The 27,281-nt window shown below is 38.4% G+C and overlaps 1 protein-coding gene and 1 pseudogene across 10 annotated transcripts in view; one reads left to right on the top strand and one right to left on the bottom strand.

The window, feature by feature from the left end:
* The window catches only part of R3hdm1 (R3H domain containing 1), a 138,031-nt gene that overhangs the window by 10,644 nt on the left and 100,106 nt on the right, over nt 1-27,281 (top strand). The window lies entirely within an intron of this gene.
* LOC134481553 (male-enhanced antigen 1-like) lies at nt 4,081-26,728 on the bottom strand (annotated as a pseudogene).

The following is a 27,281-nucleotide window of genomic DNA, read 5'->3' on the forward strand; positions in this document are numbered from 1 at the left end:
AAGATTACTTTCTTGCTTTTTCTAGGGTGTAGTTTCCCTCCTTGTGTTGGAGTTTTCCATCTATTATCCTTTGTAGAGCTGGATTTATGTGAAGATACTGTGTAAATTTGGTTTTGTCATGAAATATCTTGGTTTCTCCATCTATGTTAGTTGACAGTTTTACTGGGTATAGTAGCCTGGGCTGGCATTTGTGTTCTCTTAGGGTCTGTATGACATCTGCCCAGGATCTTTTGGCTTTTAGAGTCTCTGGTGAGATGGCTTTTAGAGTCTCTGGTGAGAAGTCTGGTATAATTCTGATAAGTCTACCTTTACATGTTACTTGATCTTTTTTCCCTTACTGCTTTTAATACTCTTTGTTTTGTGCATTTGGTGTTTTGATTATTATGTGATGGAAAGAGTTTCTTTTCTGGTCCAATCTATTTGGAATTCTGTAGGCTTCTTGTATGTTTATGGACATCTCTTTCTTTAGGTTAGAGAAGTTTTCTTCTATAATTTTGTTGAAGATATTTACTGGCCCTTTAAGTTGAGAATTTTCACTCTCTTTTATACCTAGTATCCTTAGGTTTGGTATTTTCATTGTGTCCTGTATTTCCTGGATGTTTTGAGTTAGGAGTCTTTTGCATTTTGCATTTTCTTTGACTTTTGTGTCAATGTTTCCTATGGTATCTTCTGCACCTGAGATTCTGTCTTCAATCTCTTGTTGGTGACACTTGCATCGTTGATTCCTGAGCTCTTTCCTAGGTTTTCTATCTCCAGCATTGTCTTCCTTTGTGATTTATTTATTGTTTCATTTCCATTTTTAGATCTTGGATGATTTTGTTCAATTCCTTCACTTGTTTGGTTGTTTTTCCTGTAATTCTTAAAGGGATTTTTGTGTTCCTCTTTAAGGGCTTCTAGTTATTTACCTTTGTTGCCCTGTATTTCTTTAAGGGAGTTATTTATGTTCTTCCTAAAGTTCTCTACTATCATCGTGAGATATAGTTTTAAGTCCAATTCTTGCTTTTCCGGTGTCATGGGGTATCCATGACTTGCTGTAGTGGGAGAACTGGGTTCTGATGATGCCAGGTAGCCTTGGTTTCTATTGCTTCTGTTCTTGGGTTTGCCTCTTGCCATCTGGTTATCTCTGTTGCTATGTGCCCTGCCTGTCCCTGACTTGAGCCTGTACCTCCTGTGATCCTGATTGTGTCAGAATTCCTCAGAGTCCAGCAGTCTCAGTGATCCTATGATTCTGGGATCCTGGGATCCTGGTTGTGTCTGATCTCCTGGAAGTTGACCTTCCTTTGTGATCCTGGGATCCTGGGATCCTGGGCATTTCAGAGCACCTCTGATCCTGGATGTGTTAGAGCACCTGAGAGTCAGGCTTCCTCTGGGTGTTATGGGAGTGGGTGCAGAGTCAGCACCCAAGGTCTTCTAGGATACTGGTTCAAACTGGAAGGAACTGGTGCCACTGGCTAGGTGGGAGGAGGGGGGATTCCTGCATCCTTGGATCCCCAGGGTCCCAGTTACTACTGGTGTTGGGGCAGTTGTGGCCTTCTCACCTCTGATCCTGGATGAGTTAGAGCACCTGGGAGTTGGGCTTCCTCTGAGTGTTATATCTTTACCTTTTTATTTCTTTTATTTCTTCCAATTATCCTGCCCTCCCTCCCCTTCTGACGTGTGTGTGTGTGCGTGTGTGTGTGTGTGTGCGCGTGTGTGTGTCTGTCTCTGTCAGTCTCTATGTGTCACTACACATGCATGTGTGTGTGCATGTGCACTAATATATAGTGCTAGAGATGGAACCCATTTTGAAATCCAGTCTAAGCATGCCTCTACCACTGAGGTATACCACTATATCCTTAGTGTTCACTTTTAATGTTAGGAGGGAAATGAATGAGCAGAGGGCAAGACTCTAACTGGTCCAGAAACTAATGAGGTATCAGAAAGGTGCACCATGGTCATTGTGACCTGCTCCTCTCTATAAGACACTACTGGAGAATACTGTGTGAATAGGGTGGGGACTTTACCTGCCTCATCTAAGGTTCACATCGAGCTTGCCTTAAGAAGAAAAAAGGAGGCTGGAGAGATGGTTCAGCCATTAAAGACTAGGCCCACATTTAGAGGAGGTAAACATATCCTTCATAGAGTTAACTCCTGTTTGTATTTCCAGACTGCTTACCCTTCTTATCTTTACCTATTAGTATATGATATTTACTTCATGGCTTTTCTTAAATAGAATATACAGTTGCTATACACAGTTCTTGCAATGTGATGTGAGTGTATGTGCAAGATATGCACATAACTTGATTCACACAGAAATAAGAGCACAACCTTGAGGAGTAGGTGCTTTCCTTTAACCTTTATGGTAGGTTCTGCAAATCAAATTTGACTGTCAGGCCTGCTGAGCCATTCATTTCATTGGCCCTTACAAAGCTCTCAATTTACCTTACCACTGACCTGGTCAAGTAAGTGGCAGTTAAGAGAATTGACTGAAGTGTTTGTTATAAGTGAGCTTCTATGTGCCACTCCATTTATTTGTCCAACACTCTACTTTTAGAAATGTTTCCAGTCTTTTCTAATGTAATTTTTTTCTTGGTTAATGGGCATCTTGTGAAAAATCATGCAAAATGGTAATATTAAGATAAGAGATAATTGATACTTTTTGTTTAAAAGTTCCAGTAAGTTCAGACTCGGCTACAAATTAAATTGTTTCCGTCGTTAAAGATGAATCTCTGCTCTGGTCTATTTAAGATCAGATTATCAACATTATTAGACCTGCGGCTTTCACTTCTCTCTCCCTTCACTTTTGTCATCTCCTGCTTTGTGTCAGTTTTAGATAAATTTGCTTAAAGGAAAGAATAGGTAAAGCCATTGAAGAGGAGGAGGAGTAAGGAACTCAGCAGGTGGTTTTATTTTGTTTTGTTAAATTAAATACATGCAACCCAAATGAGTACATGGGACTTATAATGAAATTCAGATAACTATTAATTGGACTTGTTTGATTACTCTGTCACAATTTGAATGTCACTTTAAGACTTTCCCTCGTTTCTTAACTCTTCACTGGATGTTTTTCACTTCTGAGAAACTGAATCATAGGAGTTCTCAGTTACTGGCAGAACCCCTAGTTAATTCCAAAGCCTCTGTATACTGATTTTTTCCTAGTCATATAGCCTTATGAAGGTGACATAACTTAGGTTTGATATAAGATTAACAGCAATAACTAACAATAAAATAGAAAGGTTACTACTGTGTTCTGTAATAGAAAGATAGTGTGGTCTTTCTGTCCAAATGCCTTACTTTGTTCATCTTGTTGTGAGACAGGGAGGTGAGTGGCAAGGTGTTGTGATTGGGCCATTTGAGCACAGACACGTCAACACCGATGTAAATAATCTGATAGCTGAGATGGCTTCTGAGTAACTCAGGAGCTGGGAGCTGGTTGTATATACAGAGTGACTGTAGTAATCAAAGGGATGATGCACGCCTGCCAGGGTACTGGGTGCAACAGTTTTAAGATTTCATTTTGCCATTTAGAATGGCATATATTTTAAAACTCATGAATTGTCAATTTTGGGAATTTTCCCCATAATATTTTTAGACTATAAACCATGTCTTCTAAAACCATAGAAGACAAAATTGCCAGTAACAGAGGACTGCTGTGTTTACCTGAAGTGAACACAACCAGCCATCTTAAAATACAGCTTCGAGTTCACAGGCTGAGTAACATTTTACCAAGTATAAATCGTTTCAGGAATTACTCTGTGCTTTTCTTTACCCCAGAATTAGTGAAGGCAAGGTTACTAGTGAGTATTTAAAAATCAATTAAACTCTGGGGGTTTTTATAGCTTGTTTGGTGGTAGTATGTAATTTATTACTTACATGGGTGGGGTACTTCCCGTGGTGCATGCATGGAGGTAGGAGACAGCTTTGAGAAGTTGTTTCTCTCTTTCCATCACATGGGTCTTAGGGATATAATTCTGTTAACAGGCTTGGTAGCAAGTACCTGTACCTGCTTAGCTTTATCACTAACCCAAACTTCGCTTTATTCTTCCAGATTTTATAACACTTCTCATACAGTAAATATTAATATCTTTCAGAACTGCTCCCAGTGTCTCACATGTCTATTACATTACTCAAGGTTAAAAAAAAAAAACCCACTAGTGAACGAGTAACTGGCATATCGTGTAAACTTAGAGCTCCCTTTATATGTAGGTGATTTACTAAGTTTGGTTTTTTTTTTGGTTTTTTTTGTTTTTTTTTTTTTTAGTTCAATACAGTTACTTTCTTTTTTATTTTGAAGGTCATATCAGTTTATTAGCATACATTTTTTTTAATAACTTGAGTATTTCTTATTTACATTTCAAGTCTTATTCCCTTTCCCGGTTCTGGGCCAACATCCCCCAAGCCCTCCCTCTCCCCTTCTTTATGGGTGTTCCCCTCCCCATCCTCCCCCCATTGCCGCCTCCCCCCCAACAATCACGTTCACTGGGGGTTCAGTCTTAGCAGGACCAAAGGCTTCCCCTTCCACTGGTGCTCTTACTAGGCTATTCATTGCTACCTATGAGGTCAGAGTCCAGGGTCAGTCCATGTATAGTCTTTAGGTAGTGGCTTACTCAGTGGAAGCCCTGGTTAGTTGGCATTGTTGTTCATATGGGGTCTCGAGCCCCTTCAAGCTCTTCCAGTTCTTTCTCTGATTCCTTCAATGGGGGTCCCGTTCTCAGTTCAGTGGTTTGCTGCTGGCATTCGCCTCTGTATTTGCTGTATTCTGGCTGTGTCTCTCAGGAGAGATCTACATCCGGCTCCTGTCGGCCTGCACTTCTTTGCTTCATCCATCTTGACTAATTGGGTGGCTGTATATGTATGGGCCACATGTGGGGCAGGCTCTGAATGGGTGTTCCTTCAGTCTCTGTTTTAATCTTTGCCTCTCTATTCCCTGCCAAGGGTATTCTTGTTCCCCTTTTAAAGAAGGAGTGAAGCATTCACATTTTGATCATCCGTCTTGAGTTTCATGTGTTCTATGTATGCATCTAGGGTAATTCAAGCATTTGGGCTAATAGCCACTTATCAATGAGTGCATACCATGTGTGTTTTTCTGTGATTGAGTTACCTCACTCAGGATGATATTTCCAGGTCCAATCATTTGCCTATGAATTTCATAAAGGCATTGTTTTTGATAACTGAGTCTAAGTTTGGTTTTTAAGAGTAAACTTGGCCTGGCAGTGGCGATGCCTGCCTTTGATCCCAGCACCTGGGAGGCAGAGGCAGGTGTTAGTTTGAGGCCAGCCTGTTCTACCAGATGAGTTCCAGAACATCCAGGGATGTTACATAGAAAGCCCTGCCTTCAAAAATACCAAACTAAATCATAGAATCGTTGGGTTCTTTTTGAAGAACTGCCAAACAGTATTCTAGAGCAGTTGCACCATACCACATTCTCATCAGGAGTATGTTACAGTTTCAACTCCCCATCCCCAGATACTTTGCCGTTACTCGTTTTATATCTTTTTTTTAAAAAATATTTAACAATCATGCTAGTAGATATATAGTGATATCTTCTTATTTTGGTTCATATTTGTCTGTGGACTAAAGATGTCCAGAAGCTTTGGCCAATATTGATTTTATGTAGACTTTAATTTTTTAATATCTAGATGTCGTCTATGGTCTCCATCGTACAGTTACTCGGGATTTTGAATTTGTGGTCTATGTAAAATTGCTGTATGTAAACACATTAAAGGCCTACTTCTAAAGCCAAATCAAAGAATTGGACAGTTATTTTTTGTTACATTAAAAAAAGGTCTGCCAGGTGGTACTGTAGTAATGTACACCTTTGGTCCCAGCACTTGGAAGGCAGAGGCAGGCAGACCTCTGAGTTTGAAGCTAGCCTGGTCTACAGAAGTTGCAGGACAACCAGGGCAACACCGAGAAATGTTTTCTCAAAAAACAAAACAAAACAAATTCTGTATGTACCTGTGTGTGTACCACCTCATATGTGTGGAGATCAGAATGAGTCTTTTTTTTCTACTGCATGGACCCTGGGGATTGAACTAAACTCATCAGGTTTAGCAGCTTAGCCTTAACCTGCTGAGTCATCTGACTAGCTTTAAATTAGCTTTTAAATTAGTGTTTCTCACACCTGAAAAACTAGGCAGTCACTGGTTTAAGAATATTTTAGTTTATGCTTGTTTTCCTACCATAAAGTATAAGTTTGTCCTCTTTTACTCTGAACTACATTTTTATTTGGATAATAAAATTTCTCATCATTCTTCTTGTTTTAAATATACTTACTTAAATGTAAGTATTTAGATACTCTATACAGTATTCTGCTTCAGTAGAGTAGTGAGCTCCATCCATCTTCAAGTAGTTGTACAGAAGTTGAGGCTCTGTTTCTTAGCAGACATACATGACATGTGTAAAGTATAGTGATTATAGGCTAGAGCCATGGAAGAGGGCATGAGCGAAGCTGAGCTCCACACTGTTCTCCTTCAAGTCTAATGAGTATAGCAGACGTTCTTCGTGTGTGTGTGTGTGTGTGTGTGTGTGTGTGTGTGTGTGTGTGTGTGTGTGTGTGTTCATGCAAGAGATAAGAATTAATGAGGAACTGGAGATAGATAGAAGATGCAATAATTTTTTATTTTTGAGCCATTAGAGAATGGTAACACTTTTTTTTAAAATGTGGAAGTCAGTAATTTTTCTAATACTTAGATATAGGTAGGTCATTTGTAAGGCCAGCACTTTTTGGTTTTTCAAGGCAGTGTTTCTTTGTGTAGCCTTGGCTGTCCTAGAACTTGCTCTGTAGACCAGAGGGGACCTCAAACTCACAGGAGGCCTGCCTCTGCCTCTGCCTCCTGAATGCCAGGAGTGCTGGGATTAAAGTCATGCCTCTACTTTCTTGATAAGCCCAGCACTTCTTTTTTAATGTATGGATGCTTTGTCTGCATGCTAGTAGAAAGCATCAGATCCCTTTATAGGTGGTTGTGAGCCACCATGTGGTTGTTGAAAATTGAACTTAGAACCTCTGAAAGAACAGTCAGTGCTCTTAAACACTGAGCCATCTCACCAGCCCCTCAGGGCCAGCATTTTTAAAGATGGTTGTACTTGATTAAGAGGCGTCTGATGCCTTGCTGAGTTTTCAGTTACATTTTTTTTTAATCTTTGTCTTGCAGTTATATAACTGTTGTTGAGAGTATGAAGGCACTGAAGTCATAGGTATTCTGATTGTTTGGAAAGATTTGTTTTGAACCATTCACACTTAATTTTTTTTTTTTTTCCAGAGCTGGGGACCGAACCCAGGCCACTGAGCTAAATTCCCAACCCCCATTCACACTTTCTTAAGTGAGATTACTTTTAAAAGTAATGCCACATTCTTAAGAAATAGCTATCTGTAATTCACCATTGTTGCTGGTTTGTGATTATGCATTAGCTGGGAATTTGAGACAGTTCTTTAGGCCATAACACTGACAACTCATATACTGTCTTCAGTGTAATTATTTACATAGTATATTTTATCTAAAAACTCTTTAAATCAATGAAAAATCTGTTACCAACATTTATGGTATGATTAACATACAGTAAACTTTATGCATCCTCAAAAATACTTTTTTTTTTTTTCTCAGAGCTGGGGACCGAACCCAGGGCCTTGCGCTTGCTAGGCAAGCGCTCTACCACTGAGCTAAACCCCCAACCCCTCAAAAATACTTTTTAATATATAATTTATTATTTTATGTGCCTGCATTTATGTTTGTGTGCAGGTGTCAGAAGCCCTGGAACTAGGATTTACAGACAGATGTGAGGTGCTATTTTATATGTATGAGTGTTTTACCTGAACACATGTCTGTGTACCACATGTTGTTCCTGGGACCCTGAAACTGGAGTCACTGATGGTTCTGAGCTGAATTAAACACGGGTTCTCTGGAAGAACAGCCTGTTCTCTTTTAAGTACTAAGCCATCTTTCTAGCCCCCAAAAGATTTTTTTTAATGGATAGCTGGTCAAATTTGTCTCTTATGCATGTAGGATGCAGATAGATAAATAAAATATCTCCCCTGCTTAATACTGGTTGTCAACTTGGTTAAGACACACCTAGTACTAGTATGTCATACTAATTCGTGGTATATTATGGCAGAGAACTTGTCTGCATTTCCTTTATGACCTTAACCTTTGTGTGAAACTAAGTTTAAAGATGACAGTCTATAACAGTGAGGAAATTTTAGGGTAGCCTGACATTTAGGCTGCTGTTTGGTTAGTACTGGCTTTTTAAAACCAGATTTATAGTATGAATTTAGAAACAAAAGCAGTGCAGAACAATTTGAAAAGCTTGTGAGATTGGTTAGGAAAGAAGTACAGTTAGAGTTGTGAACAAGGGAAACTTAGTTCTTAGCCATTAAAAGAAGCCAAGTATTTGACATTGGTACAGTAGAAAAATGTCTCAGAAATTGACCATATCCCACTGATGGTGAGCACAGAAGTAAGGGCTTTAATTCGTTAAAAGACTGCTCTGAGAAGAGAGGTCCAGGGCTATCTGCTGGTACAGCATCACCTGTGAAGATACAGGCAAAAGATCTGCTACTCTGGTCCAAGGGTCTTGACTACTACTTGAATTTACAGCAGATATTGGCATCATTCAAACTATACTGGCTTTGTAGGCATACAGGATACAAAGTAATGTGTCATGGAGATCTCCACCTACATCTCAAATGAAGGTTTTGGTAGTATGTTACAAAATCAAGACTTCTGCAGTCGGCCTCTGAGCAGATAGTGCAGGAAACTGTGAGGACAAAACCCAAAAAATACAGTAGAGAGCCCTGGAAGCTAAGAGATGCCAGGATGTCAAATGATTACTGAAGAAAACCACAGCACATAGGCAGAGCCACCCACACAAAATACCATATTGGCTACAGCTAGAGAGCTGTAGGGGCAGTGCTGCCCGTGACGTTTTGGGGCTTACATCCCACTACTCTGTACTTAGGCTGCTAGACAGTGTACTGTTGGATATAATGTTTGTCTTGCTGGAATTTGTTCTTTGGTTTCATCTCTCCTTTCTGTACTCTTCTTCCTTTTTGAAGTAGTTATGTTTACTGTTCTATTTTTGTCTTGGGAGTATATAATTTATTTTGTAATTTCATACAGGCTTACAGCTAACAGTTGTCTGAGTCTCAGAAGAGGCCTGGGCCTTTCATGGGTTGCTGGAACTGCTAAGACTTTAGGGACTCCTAGGACTAGATAGAGTGCATTTTACATGATGAGATGGAGGTGAGCCTTTGTGAAGCAGCTGCAGAGTGCTGTGGCTTGTATATGAAATGTTCACATATGGTTGGTTTGGTTGCCAGCTGGTTGGTTTTTGCATAGTGATGGACCCTGAGGGCTCTTTCCTAAAAGGGAATTGATGTTGTGATTAATTTATAGTATGATGACATTAGGAAATGGTGAAAGTAGGAGGTAGGACTTGTTTGGAGGAAGTCGATTACTGGGAGTGTGTGCTGGGAATGTGTATCTTTCCTCTGCTTGTTTCAATTCTGTTTCCCAGTTGCCATGAGGTAAGAACTGTGCCAGGCCATGGTCTTTTTCCATCATATTCTGCCTCCCCACAGATAGAATTCAAAAATAGAACCAGCTAACCACAAGCTGAAACCTCTGACACCCTGAGCCAAAATAGATCTTTGTTCCTTCAAGTTGTTTTTCTTAGGTGCTTGTTACAGTGATGGAAAGTCTGACTAACACAGATTTTAATCTGAGGGAAATGTGGCACAAATTGTTCACAGGATATTTTATATTCTCTTATTTTCAAGATTTGTGCATTTTTGTGGAGAAAGTACTCTTCTGCCTAAATTCTGTGCTAGTATCTTTTAATGTATACATCTTTAAATGAGAAACTGTGAGCAAATACAAGCATGTCATATTGATCACAGGAAATATTAAATGCTCAAAAAACAAAGGAATCTACTAGACTGGAGGATTAGAGAATGTGAGGAAGACAATAGATCATGAAACAGGAAGACTAGTAGAAGAAACAGTACTTTGGAGCCAGAGCCTAGAGAAGAGATGTGACTCATCTCAAGGTTATAGCTTGAAAGGGAATCCAGGTAACAGTCGCAGAAAAGATGAGCTCTGACACTATAGGTCTCTGATTTTATAGCTTTGCTACCTGCAGTGGGCCCCATCAGAAGCATGCTCCATAGGTGTGTGTACTGAGTCTTGCTCCATAGGTGTGTGTACTGAGTCTTGCTTTCTGATCTGGGACAGGGGTAGTAGAGCGCCTGAGTTTGATTGAGCTATGGTTGAAATGTGGGAAATGTGGCACAATTTGCAGCTAGGGTTGAATACTCTACAGGTCATCGCTGACTTAGAGCTGCATCTTAACTTGGGAACTTAGTAATAGTTCTGTCTAGTAATGCTAGTACTCAAACCACTAGTTTGAGACCTGTGACCTAGAATTGTCGTGGACCTTGTTTCTTGTTGCCTAATGCTTTTAACTGGTTTCCTTAAGAGTGACACCTTTATTACACAGAACACAAAGAAACAGTTAACATCCCCAAGACTGTAGGACTGTTCCTTAGGGTATCTATTGTTGTGAAGTGATACTGTGATCACAGCGACTCTTAGAACTGTAATTGGGGCTGGTTTACAGTTCAGCCCTTTAGGTCACTATTATCACGGTGGGAAACATGGCTGCATACAGAGGGACATGGTGCTGGAGAAGTAGCTGAGAGTTTTACATCTGTATTGGTAGGCTGCAGGAAGAGAGAGTGACACTGGACCTGGCTTGAGCATCTGAAACCTCAAGGCACACCTCCTAATAGTGCCACTCCCTGTGAGACTGTGGGAGCCATTTTCTCTCAGACTACCACATACTGATGGATGGATTTCACCTCTTTGTTTCTCGTTGACTGGAGTGGTTTACCTGTCAGCATCACCAGCGTTTGTTTTGGGAGGATCAAACTTAGTTTCCTGAAGAGATTCTCTAGGTGACTGAGGTAGGCATACTTGCCCAGCTAGAGTTTATTTTTAGTCTACTGGCTAACATTGTCCTATTTTGGATTGGGAAAAAGTGGCAATGTAGTTAGTTACTAAGGATATTACACATAGCCAGAAGTTTGAGAAGCCATCATTGTTAAGGATAAGGAATACTAACCTAAAAAATAAAATGTTGCTGTTAAGGCACATATAACATTTTCTAAATAAGAATGTTTTCAAATAAGAGATTAGTACCCCTCATTTTTCTCTTGATACTTAATTGAGTCCATTGCCTCGACCTTAACTCATATGGTCTCCTTACTGGTTTTGTTTTGTTTTGTTTTCTGGAGTTTTTTTCAGCTGAAGATAAGTCTCTTTCTCAAACTTTCTTCCCGACTTTTCCTAGAATTTCTCAGTTCCTGACCACATATCAGAGACTGATAGGCAATAGAAAATGCTTGCCCACAGGACGACACTTGTGATCCCATTCCCAGCTATCTGTATTATTCTCATATTTGTTGATATATTTTACCCTTTGCTTTTAAAATAATTTTCTAATAGAAGAAAGATCTTTCTCTCAAGGCAATAATAAGAAGCATCATCTTTTTAAAACTTTTTTTCATTTATTTTGCTTTGTGTGTGTGTGTGTGTGTGTGTGTGTGTGTGTGTGTGTGTGTGTGTGTGTGTGTGTTTGGTGTTTTTCTGCACTCCTGATGTCCCTGGAACTGAAGATACAAATAGAGTCACAGTTACCGTGTGAATGCTGGGAATTGAACTCAGGTCCTCTGTTAGAGCAACATGTAGCTTAGTGGCTCCTGAGCTATCTCTGAAGCTCCAGCAATTTCAGATTGTACCTTCTTTATCTTTTCCTTTGAGAATTCTGATAAGAAAATGTTATTTATGATGGCAAAAAGACAGAATAGATGAAGGGCCTTGTTGTCTGTCTTATTAATCGTGGCCTTGAATAAAGACTTAATTCCAACTCTTGTGTGAGTGTAGTATATAGCACATTCCTTTCTTGTATAAATCAGTCTGGTATCCTGTAACACAGTTCTAATATAGAGTTAACCTGGGCTTTTCTGTTTGGGTTAGGGTGAGGGGGTAGACGAGTATATCTACATATGCACATAGGGCACACAACCCTAAATCTTAAGGAAGGAGCATCTTGATGCCGTTAGTGGTTGGAAAGTTTTCATCTTTTATGTGTTTAAACACATGTAATGAAGTTTACCATCTTAACAATTTATAAGCCATATACTATTATAACTATGTTTATATAAAAATTGTATTTTAGTTATCGAAAAGTATACTTTGTTAAATGTAAGAAACTGATGGCTACAGTCCAGTTCACATGTTCAGCTCTCCACATTTATATTAACTGATTTGTATAGTATAATGGATAACTATTTGGCATTATTCTTGCCACTGATTTTTTTCGGGGGGGGGGAATATGAACAGAAAGCAGACAACAAAAGCAAAAATGGAAAAAGTGGAAATATGTCAAACAGTGAAACTTCTGCACACCAAAGGAAACCCAAAATGAAAGGCAGCTTGTGGGAAGGCAGAATTTGCAAAGTATTTAAGAACCAATATTTGATAGTTTGTAAAGAAGCTCTACATTCAATTAAAAACAAAACTAAAAAATGAGCCAATGACCCAAATAGGCATTTTTAAGACAGAAAGATAGCCAATGGGCATATGAAATTGCCAGGAAAATACAAGCTAAAACTACAGTAAAGGGAATGGTGTTGCGAGCACTAATCCTAGCACTGGGAGGCTGAGATGGGAGTGTTATTTAAGGGCAGCGTCGGGCAGCGTCGGACAGCGTCGGACAGCTAGCACACTATCTGTTACCAAGGACATGCAGACTAAGGTTGCTTAGCCAGTAGCACTGACTGCTCTTACGGAGAACTGGATTCAGTTCATAGTACCCACATGCCAGCTCACACTTGTCTGTAACTCTAGTTCAGGAGATCTAACCCTCTCTTCTGGCCTTTATGGATATTAGGTATGAATGTGGTACATGTACATACATGCATTTATATATAATAAAAATAAACCTTTTAAAACGACACTGAACTGAGATATTATCTCAAACCTCCTAGATACACGTTAGTGAGGATATAGAAGAAAGTGTCCTCATAATGCTCTTTGTAGCAAATGTGACTAGGTATGGGAAAATAGTATTTAAGTTTCTTTTTAAAAGTTAAAAGTCTGCCTTACATCCCTCTTAATTAATTTTAAGAATTTAATTCAGTAGTATTAAATATATTATATTCCCAATATATGCAACCATTCTCTAACATTCTCTTTATCTCATAAACCTGTGTAACTAATTCCTAATTTCTCTTCCCTAACTCCTTGCAGCCAGCATTCAGCTTTCATCTCTGAATTTGACTCCTGGGTATCTCATATTAGTAGACTCATATAGTACTTTTGTTTTCGTGACTTGATGATTCACATAACATGATGGCCTCAAGGTTCATCTGTATTGCAGCAAGTGTCATAATTTTCTGCTTTTTATAGACTGAACAACACTTGGTTCTGTATGTGTACAACATGATGTTTTCCGTGCATTTGTCCAAGTTTTTAAATTTTAGATTTTACCCTTTTAAACTGTCAATGGCCTAGACTCCTCTAAGAGGAAAGCTTCAATTGAGGAATTGCATATATCAGATTGGCCTTGGGGACAGATCAATGGGAAATTGTCTTGATTTTCAGTCGGTGCAAGAGGACCCAGCTCACAGCCTGGGTAGGCAGCTAGGGTCAGGCTATATAGGAAACTAGCTAAGTGAGAGCCTGTGAGCGAGCGGGCAAGCAGCACTCCTCCGTGGTGCTCACGAGTTCCCGTCCTGGCCTCCCTCGGTTATGCACCTTGACCACTTGCAGCACTGAATTGCTTTTGGCCAGACTGTTTTATCACAGCAACAGAAATTAAACTAGAAAAGATTTTGAGGAACTAATATTCTAACTTACATAATAGTGATACCATTTGACATTACTGCCACCAGCCCACAAAGATTTCCAGTTTTCTGAACATCTTTGCACTGATTCTATTTTCTGGATTTTAGTGGTACATATCCTAGTAGGTACACATTGTCATTTCTATTTCCCTTATGCTTACTGATGTTGAGTACCCATTCATGTGACTGTTGACTGTTTGTATATTTTCCTTACAGAAATTAAAGTCAAGTCCTTTTATATTCAATTTATAATTATGTGTTTTGCTTATTTTTAAATTGGATTTTGTTCCTATGTTTAGAATAATTTGGTTTATTGTTTTTTATCAACTTTGTTGAAATTCAATATTAAAAAAAATTTTTTTTGGCTGTGTACATAAGGTGCTTTATTCTCCAGCAGAATAATGCATGCTAAGGTGGGCTGGGCTTGGGCTGATGTCCCCATATGTACAGAATTGAATAAAGTGGGTCTCTGAGAGGTCTGATTCACCTTGATGTGAAAAGGGACATGGGAAGAAGATGGCTGTTAAAACATTGTTCAGTCCTGTGCTGGACTTCAGAGGGCTTTCTGCACCACATCTTCCCACTGAGCATCTCCCGACACCAGGCAGGAACCTGGTACAGGCAGACTTACTCCAGCCATCGTCCTTTTCACCAGCTTCTTTATGTTCTGGGTCCATGGGGATAGAGCTGTGGCTGCTCAATGCTGCCGCTCCCTCCTCATCTTCATCCTCACTCTCTAATGGTGGGTCTGGCAAATGAAGCCCCGGGGTCTGCATCCGATGTTGGATATCATCAGCGCCATCTTCTTCCTCAACCACTGGTACCAGTTTCATCTCTTCTTGTTCAGGATCTTGATTGAAGGGCTGGCACTAGTAGCCTGCTGGGCCTGCTCCTGTGTCCTCTTGCTCTTCCTCAGGTTTTTTACTGCTCCAGTGTCCAGTTCCTTCTGTAGAGCCCTGAGGGGCCCTAAGTCCACAGTCTGATTAGGGAAGATATGCTCAGGGACCATGGTGTCTACCCGTACAACCACTGCCATCTGGGCAGGGGCCTCTCAGAGCCCACAGCTAGATCCTCACCTCCACTTTCGGTGGCACAGGACATGCTGGGACTCTTCCACAGTTTTCTTATTAAACATGTTAAAATGTGCTAGTCATATGAAGCTCTGTAAATACTACCAATTTTAATTTCTCAAAGTTATTACTTGGTCATAATTGGGATAAAGGTAATAAACATTTGAAGAATGCTCACATTAAAATTTTGATAGCTAAATCAGCCATTTTATTATTTTAATCTGCACAGTTGGGATAATAAGTGCAGTGTTCTTTTTAAAATCTTACGATTCATTTCTAGTCCTCAAGATTTTATCTCTAACAATACTGTATAAAAAGATGTTGTATTTTTGTGAAAAATTAACACTCAATAAAGTACAAATGACAAAGTGTGGACCAAAAAGATGAAAGGTGACTTTGATGTTTTGAATTTGCGAACTGGAATGCATTATGAGATCCTGTGGGGTTTTTTTTTTTTTTATTATTAACTTGAGTATTTCTTATATACATTTCGAGTGTTATTCCCTCTCCCGGTTTCCGGGCAAACATCTCCCTCCTCCTCCCCTTCTTTATGGGTGTTCCCCTCCCCACCCTCCCCCCCTTGTCGCCCTCCCCCCAACAATCTAGTTCACTGGGGGTTCAGTCTTAGCAGGACCCAGGGCTTCCCCTTCCACTGGTGCTCTTACTAGGATATTCATTGCTACCTATGAGGTCAGAGTCCATTTTTTTTTTTTTTTTTTTTTACTCATTGGAAATGTTTATGGCAATAGCAAAGGACTCACATGTGAAAAGGCATTTCAGAAGAGGACTGTGTCATTGCTTCCACCATGTTTAAATTACAGTGTTTGTAGCACTTATGTGTTGAATTGTCTAAAATTGGTATGTTGACATTCCAAGTCTCCATACCTCCAAATGTAACCTTACTTTTAAATAGCCATTAGTTAGTTAAGATGAGGTCATAATAGAGAATATTTAAGTCTCCAGTCCAGTATAACTGATGACTCTAAAAAGGAAGCTTAGAGACAGGTATTTATTTTGTGAAGCACCATATGAACGAGAAAACAGCTGTTGGTGAACCAAAGAGAGAGGCCTGTAACATATTGTTCAGAACCCTTGATAAGAACCAGCCCTGCCACCAAGATCTATGGATATATTACATGTCTGTGGTTTCTTATACTTTATTACTTACTGTAACCTTAAAATCTAATAAAAGCTTTAAGTAGACCCTGTCCTGTTTGTCTTAGAAGTAAACAAACTTTCTCCTTTGTGCTGGTGACCATTATTGCTCAGGGAATACACTTGAAAATCATGTAGGTAAACCAAAAACAACATTTGTCATCAGCATATCCAGCAAAATGAAGCCTGCCGGTACCTTAACTAGTTAAGTCATCTAAAAACATTTAAATGATTGAATGTGAATTCCCATGTGACTAAAGAATTCCATATTCCTAAATAGAAATTAAAATATATGTTCATAAGAATTTATATACAAATGTTTGTAAATAACCTTATTTGTAATAAAGAGGAAAGTAAAACTAGATTAGTGTCTATTAACTATACATAAAATATGGCTTCATGTGTGTACTGGAATGCATATGGCTTGCAAAAATTAGTATTTTTACAAGTTATGTTTGTACCTTGAAGGACATGCTAAGTGAAAGGGTGGTTACAAGAGACCTTGTAATGATCCCAAGGATATGCTGTATTTGAGGTCATACAAATCTCTGGGTATGAGAACATGATTGGAAGCGCGAGGTTCTGACTTACAGAGAGAGAAATTATTTAAGTTTTATAAAATTAAAAAGATTGTTATTTTGAAACAGTGTATTAGAACTCAGATTTTTAAAAACTTTAAAATTCTAGTATATCTTGAAAATTTAACAGCTACCTATATACCACATCATGTTATTGTAATGTATTAGCTATGTATTTTACCCTTCCTTGCAGAAAAGGGGATTGTTTAATGATTAAAAAACAAACACACACTGAGGCCTAAGACCACGTAGCTACCCCTACCCCTTAATGTCTTTCAAAACCCTGCTTGGCTCTAATGACAGATCCAGAACAGGGAGTTTGGGTGTGTACTGCTTGGTTCACTTGTTTTTCAGGGATAATTAGCAATAAAGAGATTCTCAAGGACATAGTTGTTCATTGTTAACTTAATTTTGTCTTTGTCTGTGTCTAATTTGAAGGGTATTTACTCTTTTTTTAGTGGTTATCCTCTTTTACCATATATAGCTAAAAAAGGCACATTTTTTTCATGAAAACACTATCATGAGACTCAGAGCTCCTATAGCTGTCCATTCTTCCCTGGTTCATTTAATTGTATGCAAAAGAAATTCAAAACATCTTAACACAGGATAAATTTATTAATGAATGCAAGTTGTAGTTAAGCTACAACCAGGCCCAGTTCTCCCAGGTGTAATCTTATTTTTGTCTCTTTATGCAGGCATAGTGTAGCTTCATGCTTGTCCCAGCAAACATCCAGGCTTATCTAGACTTTATGGCTCTGATCTAAGTAGAATGAACTAATGACAGGAAGAGTCATTTGTTACATTCTGAGAGCCCCAACTTACATGTTCAATTGTAAACTATGACCAGATACCCTGGTACAATTTATTTCTGAATCAGACATTCATTCTGAGGCCAGACAAAGCTGTTGACAAGAACGATACTGTTCTCAGATGTAAAGGTACTGAGCATTCAGGACACAAAGACAACAGGGTTGGTATACATAGTGAGGAGTCCAACAAGATACAAGATTCCCTGTACAAGATACATTTGTTTATATCAGCTCTTAGAATTCAGTAGATACATGTGGTTCTTGAAACTGGGCTATGGAATTCACAGTGCTAGAGAAGTGCACTGAGTTGGTGGCTTGTGCCTGAAACTTGGGAGACTGAAGGCCAACCTGAGCTACACAGTGGAAGGAGGGAAGAAAGGAGAGAGGATTGATTTTAGAAGACATTCTGGATAATGATAAATGACAATTGGAGCAGTGATAAAACATTGGAAATATTGAAACAATCGTTGAAATATATGTAAGTATATATTGGTTTTCACCATTAAGGTGAACTGCACAGTGGTTAATATCTTAGAACAGTGTTGTTTCTATATAAAATAGATTTTTCCACAGTAAAAGAAATACTCCATGTCAGCCCTCCCCTGAATAGCATCCACTAGCGCATTGGCGCTGAGCACCTGAAATGAATTTAGTGTAACAAAAGAATTGAGTTTACATTTTTATTTAATGTCATTAAAATTTAAATAGCCACTTGTGGTTAAATCTGTACTTAGAGTAGGTGGAAGATTGAGGCTTGTTCTTTGTTTTCTCCTTCCCTACATTTAGTACTTGTAATGCACTGCGCAACTTACTAAACTCTCTCTGCCTGTATTTCTGCATATGTACAATAAAGATGATTAGATTTAGACTTTGTAAATCTGATGACTAGTTCATAGAAAGTGTGTTGACATTTCCATGATACATGACACTTAGGTGTTAGTCATTGTTCCTATTTTCACTGTTAGAACAGGAGTACGGAAACAGCGAGTAATCCAACCACTAACGGCTTTCCTAAACTATTTATTATTTAAATTATATGTACTTGGAGTAGTACACACACATTAGTGCTGGGGCCATGATGGATCTCTCCCTGAATCCCAAACTAAAGTTACAAGTGGCTGTGAAATGGTGATATTGAAAACTAAACTTGTGTCCTTTGGAAGACCAGCATGTGATCTGAACCATTGAGCAATCTCTCAGCTTCCAACCACTAAAGGCTTTTATTGGAAATCTTTGGCATATAGTCTTGATCCACTTATTGATGATATACATGTTACAAATATAGTAAACAACGTTAAAATATATTTGGATATATTTCGGGGCTGTCATTCAGTATTAAGTATTGCCAGATTTGTTGCCAAAAGAGATGTTTTTTTCTCGAACCAATGTTGAGGCTGGGAGCTTGTCTCATTTTAAGAAATATTTTAAAGTCATTTACTTGTAATACCATTCGTCTCACTAGTTCACATCTTTATCTTTTGTATGTGTATTGGTAGGTATGAACTCTGGGCCTTGTGTGTACTATACAAGGTCTCTACGACTAAACTATAGCCCCAGCCCTTTTAAATTTCATTTTGAGGTGGGATTTTGCTAAGTTCCATACATTGGCCTTGCACTCACTATATGTCTCAGGTAGGTCTTAGGCGTGTAATCTTCCTTCCTCAGCCTGCCAGCTAGCTAGGATTATAGACCCATTCCTACACCTTTCTAAAGGGAGATTTATATAATTTAATTGCCAAATTACCTTAGTTAGATTCTTGTACTGAGCTCCTTAGACCTTTTTATTTCCCTGCCTCTTACCCAATAATTTATTGTAATCTTCAGACAGTTGTGTGGTTAGTTGATTGTTAACTGCTAAGCTATAGAATCTTGTTTATCCCTAGATATGTTTGAAGTATGCCCTGCCAGACACTGGTTTTAGCTTTTAATTTTATTTGTGGTAATAGTGGTAGACTTTATTATAGCTAGGTTGTCATATATTGAAGTCCATCTACTTCTATAATTATTGTATCTTACAGCTATTTCCTAAGATATACCGTTGTGTGTGTGTGGGGGGGGGGTGCCTAAATGTTTTAGTTTGACTTTGAGATGTGGGCTTTTTAATAAGTGTTTTTCAGTCTTCTTATCTGTTACAAGTAATTTTTTCTTTTTGTTGGTTTATATTTTGGGGTTTTAAAGTATTCTTTTTTTATTTTGGACCAATATGTTGACATTTTTGGTTTTAATCCGTCTTGAGTTGTGAACAAATTGTTTAATACTTGAGGTTGTAAGTGAAACCTTCTGACCAAGTTATAAAACACACACATTAAATTAAAAAGAAAAGACAGTGTTTTAGTATGCATATTAGATACAAATGAACTATGTAAAAAATACTTCATTATTATGTATTTTCCAACATACATGTCTTCCATAATTTACTACATCAGTTCAATGAGAATGCTTGAGATTTCTTTTTTCTTCTTAAATTTTTTCTGTTTATTCAGATATACCCCCTTACACTCTTTTTTCCTTTTTTCATTCATTAATTAATTTATTCACTTTACATTCTGATCACTGCCTCCACCTTCTGGTCTCGCCCCCCCACCCCGCACCCCCAGTCGCTCCTCCCACACCTCCCTCCTAAGCCTAGCCCTGCAGAGACTTGATGTGCCAGGGTTGGGGAATACCCAGTTGAGATTTCTTAAATAGCAGTTTTTCTCTGTAGCGATGACATACAAATTGTTCTACATTTTATTTACAAAGTCACACACATACATAATTCTCTTTAAGACTTGTGTAGATCTTTCAATTCTAAATTACATAATTTTTAGAATTTCAGTATTTTATGATTATATGGTAGTATGTAAGCGTACTCAAGATGGAAGATAGGAAATGAAAGATTACTATGGGCAATAATTAGATTCCTTTGTTTTAGGTCTGACTCAAAGCTTTCTGAATTCATTTTATTTTTCAAACCATGTCATTAAAATTTTTGCTTAAAATGAAAATTATAGTTGAAGTCTTTAGAATGGTATAATCTTTGAGTACAAATAAAAATGTATAACTCATGGTGAGACATGAGTACTTAGCCACGCTGTTCTTCTGGAGTCAGGCACCCATCCCCCTGCAGTGTGTTTGAAGCATGTTCTAACTGGTTCTGAGTTGTGAGGAGGGGGATGCATAGAAGCTATGTGTTAAAATGGCAGAGCCACTTAGAGACTGGCACCAGAAACCAAAAACTGGAATTAAGCCTGGATCTCTGAGTCACAGCATACAAGTCAAAGAATAAATATTTCAAGATCTATAAACCATTTTCCATTTCTGTGTTACAGTCTTCTTCATTTCTGTGATTGTTTCATGTTGTTTCTCAAATTTTAAAGCATCTAAAAGCCTCCTTAGTATAAGGGACATATAGAAACAGGTCATGGACATAAGTTTATTAACATCTGTTGTATAAGAGTCACTAGTGCAGTACCAAATCTGTAGTGTAGGCAAGATGGAAATCTGAATATTAATCTGGTAAAGTTAGGTGTTTGTAATCAGAGCATAACCTAGCTAGCACATGACAGATCTCAGCTATCTCTTGGTTCTCGTATGTCCAGACTGTACAGTCTATGAGATGACCTGTTCTGTTGGACACTCCATTTGTAAAGATCCTTTTTAGAGGCTCAAATCTTGGTCATATTTGACCAGCAATTAATAGTTACACCTCTGGTTGAAAATTACATGTCCTGGAAGCTTCCCTATCTGAAGAGACTTTCCAGATCTCCCCTAATGTGTCATTTAAGTTTAGAAAAATCAATATGCTGGTGATAATATGACTCCCAATTCATAAGAAGAAGCTATCAATTCAGTTTGAAATCATAAATCACATAATTCTGAATTATAGTTTGGGGTTGTTTTTTGGGGGTGTTGCTCTTGTCTTTTGTTGGCTTTTATTGTTGTGCAATGTAGAACGGTATAAGGACAAGCTAACAAAGTTGGTCTATAGTAGTGATCACAGGAATGGCTAGATAGAACTCGAAGCCATATCGTAGAAGAAATTCTTAAAAATAATTAAAGAATTTTTATTTTTAAAGAGAAACCGGATGACACTGAGTCTGAGGTGGTTAAAATGAAATTTGTCTTATACTTCTCTGATCTTCACAATAGTTGATTGATGGCTATTTATTGGAATGAGGCATTTGGTTGGTCACCCAAGATATGGGTCTGATAAGACTTTTCAGAGTTTCTGAACTTTAATATAGAATGAGCACATATTCCAAAATTGTAGAGAGTAGCTAGCATCTTCTAGTGTGTTGGACTATCATCCCCAAAACTTGTAAGGATATTGGTGAAGATTTTTATGCTTGAGACATGGTCTCTCCATGTAGCCCTGGCTGTCCTATAACTCTATATAGGCCAGGTTAGCCTTGAGCTCACAGAGATCTTTGCCTCTCCCTCCCAAGTGCTAAGATTAAAAAAGTAGTAAAGCGGTAAAAAAGTAGTGTGACCGCTTCCCGTGCATACTCGCTCTGTGCATCTTTCCTGGCCTCCCTTTCACCTGGTCGGTCGCTCTCGCTAGTTTCGGCTTTGTCGGGCCATAGGAACTAGTGCTAATTTATCTCCGCACTGCCTCCAAAGTACTCTCTGACCCGGGCAGTCCTCAAGCCGTTCCAGCATGGCGCCTTGCCACACTAGTCCCTACAGTTAGTTCTGGTACCCTTGGGGCCAAATGTAACTAACCATAATTTATCTCTGGTTAGTATCTCTCCCAGCCCAGCGGCTCTCTGCTGGCCTTGAACTCTCTGGTTCCAGCTACCTGGTAAAATCAGCGCTCTAGAAGCTCAGCATGGGCTGGCCTATCTTAGCTCCCTGCCACGGACTCTACTCACACTCCCAACAACCCAGTGAAACCAAGACTCAACAAACTGCAACCCAACAATCAGATTTACATGTTAAATTCTCAATCCACAATACATCCACATAATAAACTCACAACCAATTGATAAGGATATATAAACCTCCCACCTAGATAAGATAAATTTGCCTACAGAAATCCATCCCAACTACCCTGCCAATTCAAGACCACCTGGATCTGGGTCATCCTTCTCCATCTCCATCTGATTCTCCTCTCCTTCCCCTTCTCTCCCGCCTTACAAAAGCTTTATCCCCGCCTTATTATTTACTGTCCAGTCGTGGCCTTGACCTAACTTGTGCCAGCCCTCACCTGCATATAGACATCAACCTACAGTACTCTCTCCTGAGTATTGTATAACCAGGCAGTTTGAATACTGTTGGGCAGTAACATGATTTATTCCCAAGCACAGATGGTTACATTGTGCACATAGATAACGTAAGCTTTACTTTCTGCCTCCAAAGCATGATGTACATCAATGTAGGGAACTGAATGGTGCTCACTGCTTGCCTGTGTGTACCAGAGCAGTAATACCCTTAAAGTATAGCTATATTTAGCTGTTGTATCTTACCTTTTTAAAGCAAAATTGAATCTTTTTATTTTTAATTAAATGTCTAAAATAGCACAGTATTTCTTTTTGTTGAAGGGCTAAGTCATATCTTGCTATAACTCCTGGTGAGACTTCTACATCTTCTCCTGTGGTGGAAACTGTGTTTTGCTTGCTCCTTTTGCTGCATTGACCTTCTGTTGCTCATTTTCTCAGGTGTCCAATCCTCCTTTATGACTGTCCATGTTAATCTGCGCTCTCGCGCTCTCTCTCTTTGGAATAGCCTCTCTTAATTCTTATCTTGACTCATCTCATTCAGCAAATCACAGAGGCAGCGTGTACTCCATCTTACCCTGGAAACCTGTGGTAGACTTTTTAATCATGTTCTAGGATATCTAAGTAGCTATTTGGGAAAAAGATGAAATTTGACTCCTGTCTAGCTCTGTGGTGCAGAAATAAACGCAGAAATGGCTGTTAAGTATTCATAACATTATTTATGATTAAAAAAGGGAAGTAACCTAAGTGTTCATCGACCAGTAGTTGATTTAAAAAGCATGGTACGTCATCCAGTGGAGTGTAGTATAAATGAAACTACTGTAGCTTGCTCTTTACTCCCTTCATTTTGGGATTGTGTGTGTTTGCTTTGGTTGTTTGAAGGCAGACTTTCTCACTCTTGAAATCAGATTTCAAGGCTAACCTTGAAATCAGAGATCAGCTTGCTTCTGCCTTCGAGTGCTAGGATTAATGGTATAGACCACTGGCTCAAGTCTTTTCATTTAAATTCTGGTGGCTTTTAATACCTTTTATAATTGAGCCAATATTTGATTATCTTTAATTTTTACATAGTCTAATTTAGTACTCTATTTTAGTAGAGTACTAATTTAAAATAACACCTGGTTAGTTTAAGGCCAGTATTACATTTTTAATCTTAGAGAATGCTGAGGATTTGACACTTATCTACCTATATCTCTTACATCTCTATCTTTTGATGTCTCTTTAGGGAGGTTATTTATCAAAAGTACCATGTCTTATACCTGGCCAACATACTACACATTTTTTATTGATAGCAAAAATAGAGGAGCATTATTATATTACTCTTAGGTAATAAGTTATGAGGCACTGAAATCTTTTTAATGTAGCTACAGGCTAATTGTATATTTTGCAGGGAGGAACTACTGAGATTCCGATATTGTAGCTCAGTTGACTAGTGCATGCCCTGAATTCAATTGTAAACCTGAGAAACATTTTTATGAAAGATGATTACATGGGGACTTACAAGATGTCTCAGTGGGTGACTCACATTGTAGGAGGAGAAAATCAGCTCCACAAAGTTGTCCATGTTATGAATGAGTAAGTGGATGAATGTTGCTATATGACATCAAATTACACCTTAAGATATAAGTCATTTTAACTGCACATGGGTTAGGCAAGATGGGGAAGAGATTTAGGAAAGAATCTTTGTGGCTCACAAGTCAAGTGGACTGCTTCACATGGTTCCTAATCTCTTCATATTAGTTACTCATTTTCAAGTCATCAAATAAATAAGATCCAACAAGCAGGTTTGTTGGGGCCATCTCCCAGGCGTTGTGGAAAGGACTGTTAGTGTAGAATTAGCTCATTAGCCGGTTAATGTAAATTAGCAGGCTTGCGGTAAAACAGGGATCAGATGCCTGAGGTTTAGTTATTGGACTGTAAATATGGTAAGGAATAAAATGTTTCTGAGATGTTTTCTACCTAAACACTGTTTCTTTGTTATTTCCTGTTAAAGCATAACACTACAGATGTGTGGGCTGTTTAAGAGTTCAACAAACTGAAACACAAGATCTTTGTGCCTTTATTCTTTATCTATAGTTACTAGGAATTTGTGTTTTTATTGAGTATATTATGCTGTTTGAAAAAATAAAAATTAAGTCAAAACTTACTCAGACTACTAAAGTGAATGCTTGGTATACAGGAAGTCCTGATTTTGGTCTTCACGCTACAGAAAAGAAAAGAAAAGAAAGGAAAGGAGAAGAAAAGAAAAAAGAAACCACAGGAAGTAAATTTCTTCTTTCCTTTTGAGCATTATAATTTCCTGTTCAGGTAAAAGAGACATTTAAGGAATGAAGAAAGACTTTCAAGGTTTAAATGCCTTCTTCATCCTTTGAACTCACTTAGTGTCTACAATACAAGATGCCAGGTGGGTGGCTAGCATACTCAGTAGAGACAGTACCGCCTAGAATCAAGGAGTAGGGAGAACCTTTCCTTAGCAGGAGAGTGCCACATGCTTTATTTTAAGGCTTAAAGGTGCACAAACACACACACACACACACACACACACACACACACACACACACACACACACACACACACACACGAATCCTAATAAACATACCCTCACAGCTTAAAAACTGTTTTGACTTAATAGGGACAGAATTTTACCTCACAAGAGCCAAGGTTGAGGAAAAGGATTCTGAATTCAAAACCAGCCTGGGTTATTATGTAGCAAGGTGCTTTCAGATTGCCAGGGAGAGGGCTGTCTGGGAAAAGTTGTACAGTTGCTTGTGGGCAGGCACACACAACATTTGGCCTATGTTTTCTTTCTTCCTCCCCTCCCCTCTTTTTACTCTACTGGTTTTTTTCCTTATTTCTTCCCTCTTTTTTTTTTATCATACCCAAGAAATTTGACATGAGTAAAATATTTTTTTAATATTTATACCATCTTTGTTGTTCCATAATTATCCTCAATTTTTAAAACATCTAAAATCCAACCAAATGCAATTCTTTAGGTTCATTTAATGTTTGATAGGCTTCGGGTTTTTATAAAGTGTACACACACACACACACACAGACATTTATATATTTGTGAGACTGTCTGCATGTGTGCCTGCACACTGGAAGAGGACATTGGATCCCATTATAGATGTGAGACTGTGTTGTTGCTGGGAATTGAACTCATGATCTCTGAAGAGTAGCTAGTACTCTTAACAGCTAAGCTACCTTTCCAACCTCTCAAATTTATATTCTTAAGCGTTTAAGCTAGCTTTCTTAAAGAATGGCCAGTAGTCTAATTTGTGTGATTATTACATTTTGGGGATGAATACAGCATAAATAAGTATTACATCATTAGGTATAAAACAACTCACAGAGTATCTTGTCTGAGGAATTTCAGTCTAATTGTCTACAGTTACTTTCCAGTTCTCCTCTCTTGATTGTACCATCCTTTAGCATGTATGTTCTGTTAAGCTGTTCTAAAGATACAAAAATCAAATGCTAGCCTAAGTTTCCCCAAAGCAACCCAGCCCTTTCCCCCCCAGAAATAGTTGCTGCATCTAACAAAAGGTACAAGTGATTGTCCTCAGATGAAATTGTTGCTTCTTATGGCAAGCATAATTTCAAGGCAGCTTCACTTCAAAATGACAACAGAAACTTGTTATACAGCAGATGGACATGCTGACATACATAATAAAATGAAGCAAGACATTTATGTTATAAAAACTAAAATGATATCTCTGTGCTTCAAATGATTCTATTTCTCTTTCAGAATTGGAAATAAGTAGGTCTTATAAATTCTAAATTAGTGAAAAAGCATAATTAAAACATTTTCAGACAGCTTCATTATTGTCAAGGCTGTCCTCTGATTTGAAGGAGAATAGTAAGTGAGCTGTCGGTAGTGAGCCCTAGTGCTGGCAGTGCTGTTTAGCACCTGACTTCAGTAGGACTTCACAGCACAGGAAAGGGAGAAGCAAAGTCCACTCATACACAGCCCATTCCGTCTTTAAATTGCAAGCAAGGGATAGAACCTTGTTTTCAATGCTATAGCAGTAATTTACCTAAGTTGGTTTGGTTATCCTATCACTGTTAAACCAATTTAAAAAGATTTCTTTCTTTTCTCTTCCTCTTACCCTTTTTCATGAGTTGTCAGATTATCTTTGTTGGATGATCAGGGAAAAGCATATATAAATCTTATGAAGCTGAGCCAGAGCCTGTTTTTGGGGGAGGGGTGTTGGAAAGGAATATAATAGTACTTTAAGGAAAATAAGTTATTATAATGTCTGCAGCTTTGTCTTGGTATTTATCACACCGCTCTAAAGAGCCCAGCCGATCTCATAGACTATACACTTCATGCAAGACATTTTAGTGGCAAAGATAAGTTTGATTTCTAGTTAGCAGTACACATATTTCTTTCTTGAGTTAGTGCAGGTAGTATGTGAACTTTGTCTGATGGTATCCTTACAGCATTACTGCATTCTTATGGAAATAGAATCTTTGTTTAACAGAAGAGGAAACTAAGGCAAATAGAATAAAAAGACTTGTTCAGTTGCTCAGTGTATTAACCAAAAAGCAAAACTAATCTTCATTGTATTTTGTCTTTTTATGCTTAA

This window comes from Rattus norvegicus, chromosome 13, assembly GCF_036323735.1.
Source record: "Rattus norvegicus strain BN/NHsdMcwi chromosome 13, GRCr8, whole genome shotgun sequence".
Classification (NCBI taxonomy): domain Eukaryota; kingdom Metazoa; phylum Chordata; class Mammalia; order Rodentia; family Muridae; genus Rattus; species Rattus norvegicus.